This window comes from Anguilla rostrata, chromosome 6, assembly GCF_018555375.3.
Source record: "Anguilla rostrata isolate EN2019 chromosome 6, ASM1855537v3, whole genome shotgun sequence".
Classification (NCBI taxonomy): Eukaryota; Metazoa; Chordata; class Actinopteri; order Anguilliformes; family Anguillidae; genus Anguilla; species Anguilla rostrata.
Window position 1 is genome coordinate 47325293 of NC_057938.1, and position 5587 is coordinate 47330879.

A 5587-nucleotide genomic window follows, 5' to 3' on the forward strand; every position below is an offset into this window, starting at 1 on the left:
CCTCGGCAGTGACATCACGCGGGCACGTTCCATATCCACAGTAGGGTGCGCGCTGAGAGAAGCATTAATATAACGCATATTGTGTGTGTTAGTATTCTCGCTCACGAGTTGCGAGGTGGGAAGTGAATTGGAAAGAAGACGGCGGAAGTTTTACCTTATTTATTTATTGTGTGTTGTTGATCAGTGTGTTGGTTCGTTCTTCCATAATTTGGTCAATGCTAGTTATATAATTCTTAACTATCTTTAATAGTGAGTTAATATCAGTCTTGTAGTCATCTTGTAGTCGTCTAGCCAAGTCGTAATAACAATGTCTTATTATTACACAGCAAATAAATTAGATTTTAATTTTTTCTAAGAAGGCATAGTCAACAGGCTTTGCTTTTGTGTAGCCTACCATGTAATCATTAGAAATGTGAGATCCAACGTATTGCTCTGTTTAATTAGTCGAGGAAAATGACACCATCACATTCACCGCACCACCTGAAGTAAAAATGAGCTATGGCAGCTTCAGGGGACATAACAGGTTTTTAACGGAGAGTCCTTGCACCGACAACTACTGGAAATGTTTTTGTTACTATTGCGATTTAAAATATGTATGCATGTACAGAATGACACACGCATACTTTCCTGATAGCTGTCATGAGATTTATTGGAGGGTTTCTAGATAGAAAATAAATATGATCTTTATATTGATGTAGTGGCAATAAACTCGCGTTTATAGACTCCTTCAGCGACATCCAAGTTTAGCGCTTTAAAATGCTTGGTCTGTTTTCTCACTTCACTTCCTGAGATGTGACTCTCTGAACTGAACATAAGGAAACAGTCAAAATACGAGGAAAAAAAACACACCAAGAAAGCCACTAATAATTCTTTAATTGCTCTATATGGAAAACTGACTTGTCTACCTCATGCTGCTGATCTCTTGTTAAAAGCATAAATATTTACAACTTGGCTTTCAGTAATGGCTGGTGCTGGTCAGTTCACAGTGCACTTTGGCAGAGATGCAATAGATAAGTCAATAGCCTCTCCCTAGCTTTTTACAAAGAACCTTTATATGCCCATTAATGTGGAGGCAACACATTTGGTTGAAAGATATGATCAGATGTCCTTCCTTAACAACAGCTGATGTATAAATCCATCTACAATTCACGTTTCAAAATTTTTTTGAAATGTGAATTGTGGCAGTTGCATTACACTCAAAGTATACAAGATATTTGCAAACAAATTTCTATGTACGCAACAATGTAATCACTATTGTAGATCTCATTTAATTTAATTGATCTATGCTTATGTTTCTGATAATGCCACTCTCATCTCAGTGCAATCCAAATCTAAAATTTTCCTAGGAAAATCTATGTACATCTGGAAAGGATATAGTGTTCTTATAATCATGAGTGATGCTGTAAATTTGTAAGTAGGCATGATTCTTAAGGCTCCCTGAAAGAATTAGGCTATGGTGTCCCTAATCTTCTGTAATACACAATAATACAATTCGTTTCCGGACAACAGACAGGCCAATCCCAACTGTATAAGCAAATCTGCTGGTTTCATCAGATGAACTGCTGCATGCAAATCAAGTCATGTCACTAGTGTTATTCTCTTGCCTATGATTCCACTGACTACCACATGAGGCATGCCTTGCAAGGTTAGGGCTTATTTTATTATCATAATTTTTTAAAAATGTATTTATTATTTTTGGGGACAAAAGAAATAAGATATGGGGTGCATACCCCATTTAAGTCTACTGAGGAGAACATTATGTAATTCTAGCATATATTCTAGAATTGTCTCAGTGTCTCATAGGGTTATGCCGACAATAGATTCAGATGTGTGTGGTACTCCCTCTGAATTTTAGTCTGACAAACAAACCTGCGGCAATTATAAATAAAGTTTTAATCAGATTTTGTATGTAAAGGGAATTTCACTGTTTGTTTTTCCAGCTTGTGATTTCCCGCACCCAACCAAAATATACTGATATACCTTCATGATACAATATGTTAGCAGTGCTAATTTAATTACAGTACGCAAACAAATGAAATTAGTCATCCTAAAAGCACCAAGGCTATATTAAACCAGAATTGTTTGTCCTGATAAGTCAAGTTCCTTTATCAGATATGATTCAACAGGACTGAGAATCTAAATCTGAATTCAAGACATGGCAGCAGTAAAAAAAAAAACTGCATGGCTATATTCATAGTTGTATAGTTTTATATTGTTGATTTCCATTTCTTGTACCATATTATGAGTCATTTTAATTTGGTCATTTTATAATGTATAGTTAATGTAATGCATTTGTGAATTACGTTAGTGGATGTGCATGAGTTTAAAAAAAAAATATATATATATGCAAATGATTAAAATACAGACATACAATATCAATACTTTAAATATGAATGATAAAAGTGTTTGTTCTAATTACTGAGAAGATTGATTTTCCATTATGTTCTAAATTAGATTCCATGATGCTCTGCCTGGTCTCCTTGAAAACAGCCCAGCTCTATAAATAGTAGACTCCTACAAATGACCTTGCAGTGTCAAGGATGTGTTGCAGCTGTTATCACTCCTACACAGACCTGTCTGCTTCTGCAGGGTATTTAAGGATGGAGTTAACATCTGAGCTTCATGATACATTGAACCTTATTATTCCTTTAGATATTTTGGTAAGGGAGGACCGCCACTTGTTTAATTTCTCCAGTCATGAGAATGCCATCCGGCAATACAGCTTTCTGCTGGACACATGGCATGGGATGTGCCATCCATCACAACATCGAGGGAGCACCCAAATGATTGCCGTCTAAGGAGAGAGCAGCCTTGAAAGGGACTGTGGTAGATTATCCAAACATGAATATAACCACTGAACCTGTCACCAGCCAATTTTGGACCAGGCACAAATTGGGAAAATTCATTCTCTAAAAAATGTATATTTTAGTGCTGTAAAAATGTATTTGCTCCCTTCCTAATTTCCTTCATTATTGCACATTTGGCTGATAAACTGATATGCATCAATAATTCTTTCCTCATCTCTTCTGGAATTGTCTTTGATTGTGGCATAGTGCGCTTGTAGAAACTTTGTGGTGACTACTTCACTTGGATGGTAAGGTTCAATGTGAGTGAGGTTTAAATTCAACAGGGCTGGCTGCAATTAGGCCTGGCTGTGTTCAATCAGCAGGATGTAATTATCTATTAAATGTGGTTAATTGCTTGATTAAGCAACTAAGGGAGCAATTAATTTTTCATATGGAGGATATGGGTGTTTGTTAACTTTTTTCATTAAATAAATGGAAAAAAATTTTGTTTTGTGTCTACTCAGTTTTTCCTTGTCTAATTTTACATTTTTGGCTGGACTGCAACAGCGGGGCCAGCGCTACAAACGCGAATGTCTGTGACTGAGGGACTGAGGGACTGAGTGATGAACTTGCACCATTGGTCGGCCGAGTTATGAAGTTACATCATTGGTCAGCCAGTCCAGCCATATACTAGGTTTTGACCTGGTCTTGTTTTTTAATGATCTGAAAACATTTAGCACCATCCATGACATAAATGATCACTAATTGCCTTAATAGTATGTTTAAATACAAAACTCATAACATGTATGGTAACACTTAAATTGTTCAAAAGTATTGTAAATGCCTTGCCTGTCATCCTTTGAAACTAGCTACCAGGCAAAATAGTTGTCATTGCCCTAGCCTGAAAGGATCAAGCAGAACAGAAAGGAGATTAAGAACACCTGATAAAAATCTAGGATAAGAGTTTTCAAACAGTCAGTTTCAGAATATATTTGTTGTTCATGTGCTCAAACTACCTTGCAGCGCATGTATTAAACAACGTGAAGAGCTTATTGTGAATCCATTCCGCACAATCAAGAAGCAACTGTTATCACACACTGTGTTGTATCTCAGGATATTAAAATTCAATTACAATGACTTTGCATAATGTTTTATTGAGTGTATTGTCTGTGTGCGCATTATGAGCATCTATAAAGAGGGATGGATTTTTCAGCAAAACAGTCTCCAGAACAGTCTCTTCTAGGTGAGAAAATGCCTCATGGTTGGTTACATTTATGACAAACAGCATGCAGCATCCTTCACCTACAAGACAGAATGAAAGCAGGGCTCACATGCTGTGTGAGCGTTTTGCATCATTAACTTCCCTGATGGCCTTCACTGAAATTCAAAATTATGATTAGCAAAGCTCTGGCCTTAGATCCAAGGATGATACCTGATATATACGGTATTGAAAAAGCAGGAACATTTTGGTTCATCTGCTCCCTGTGAAGTGTCATTTTGGAGAATGCCGACAGGCTGATGGATAAGTCCCTTGGGGTGATCAAAAGCACATTCCTTTGTTAGTTGTGTCTTTATTTAGATGTCAATAACACTATTGCCTATCGGTTAGGGAACTGGATTTGCCGTTCCTAGGTTTCGGTAGGAGTACCACTGACCAAAGTAATTGACCTAAATCACGTCAGTAAATATCTCATGACATACATTGATTGTATGTATACCAGTTATTTAGTTTAAGGGGGCAATTACTTCTTCACATGGGTGATATGGGTATTTGATAACTTTTTTCATTGAATGAAATAATATATTTTTTAAATGTGTTTTTTGTTTACTCAGTTTCCGTTTGAATATTACATTTTGTCCAAAAATATGAAACCATTCAGTGTAATAAATATGCAATAAGAAAGGAAATCGGGACGGACAAAAACTTTTTCACGACAATTTCTGTATCTTAATTCAGTACTTCACAAGTAAATTATCTGTGTCTCTGAACCCGCTGCATTCTCCAATATCTCAAAAACATTTCTGTACAACGCAATATAAACCCTAGGCCAACCACAGCTCCCGGAAGTATCCTGATGTTAAAATGTGATTTAGCACAACACTGGATGAAGAAGTAACCTCACACTGAGCCCATGTGCAGTATGCTGGCATCGCACAGGACCTGAGAACGCAAGAGCTTTGCTATTGCCAAACATGGCTGAACACAAGCTGAACCTCAGCTGCCCTGATCCACCACCCTTCGTCGATGGGATGCATTCAGTCTGGACTGTCTGTTCCATGATCATGAAGGGTTGTCTAGTTGTCCACTCACTGAATCAATGGTGCAGACAGTCCAGACTAAACTACATACACAACAAGAGATTTGGTTTATTCATTGCATGCACATGTATTAATATATGTCAATGAATTCGGTTTGAAATAACTGCACTGCAACAATTACAACATTTGTATATTTTTAAGTATAAGATCATTGTGCCATTGTAGCTCCACAACACATCTCCGAGACCACTGGGCTGCGTGTGCCATCCATCATTATTTTTATACGGTCTCTGGTGCCATCCATCATTATCCGCTAGAGGAGCATACGCCATGCTACGCACAAATAGGTAACCAGTTCTCAGGGCTTCCAACAGAAATAACAATTGCGAAGTAATCTCAGTCATCACGAACTATTAATTCAGTACCCTTAGTTTGTCCTCTCGTGTAAAAACAAAGAAATAATTTGGAATTAAACACATCGTGAACGAAACCCACATGATCTCAGACAGCCTTAATTTCCTGTTATTTTCTGGCTCATGCGC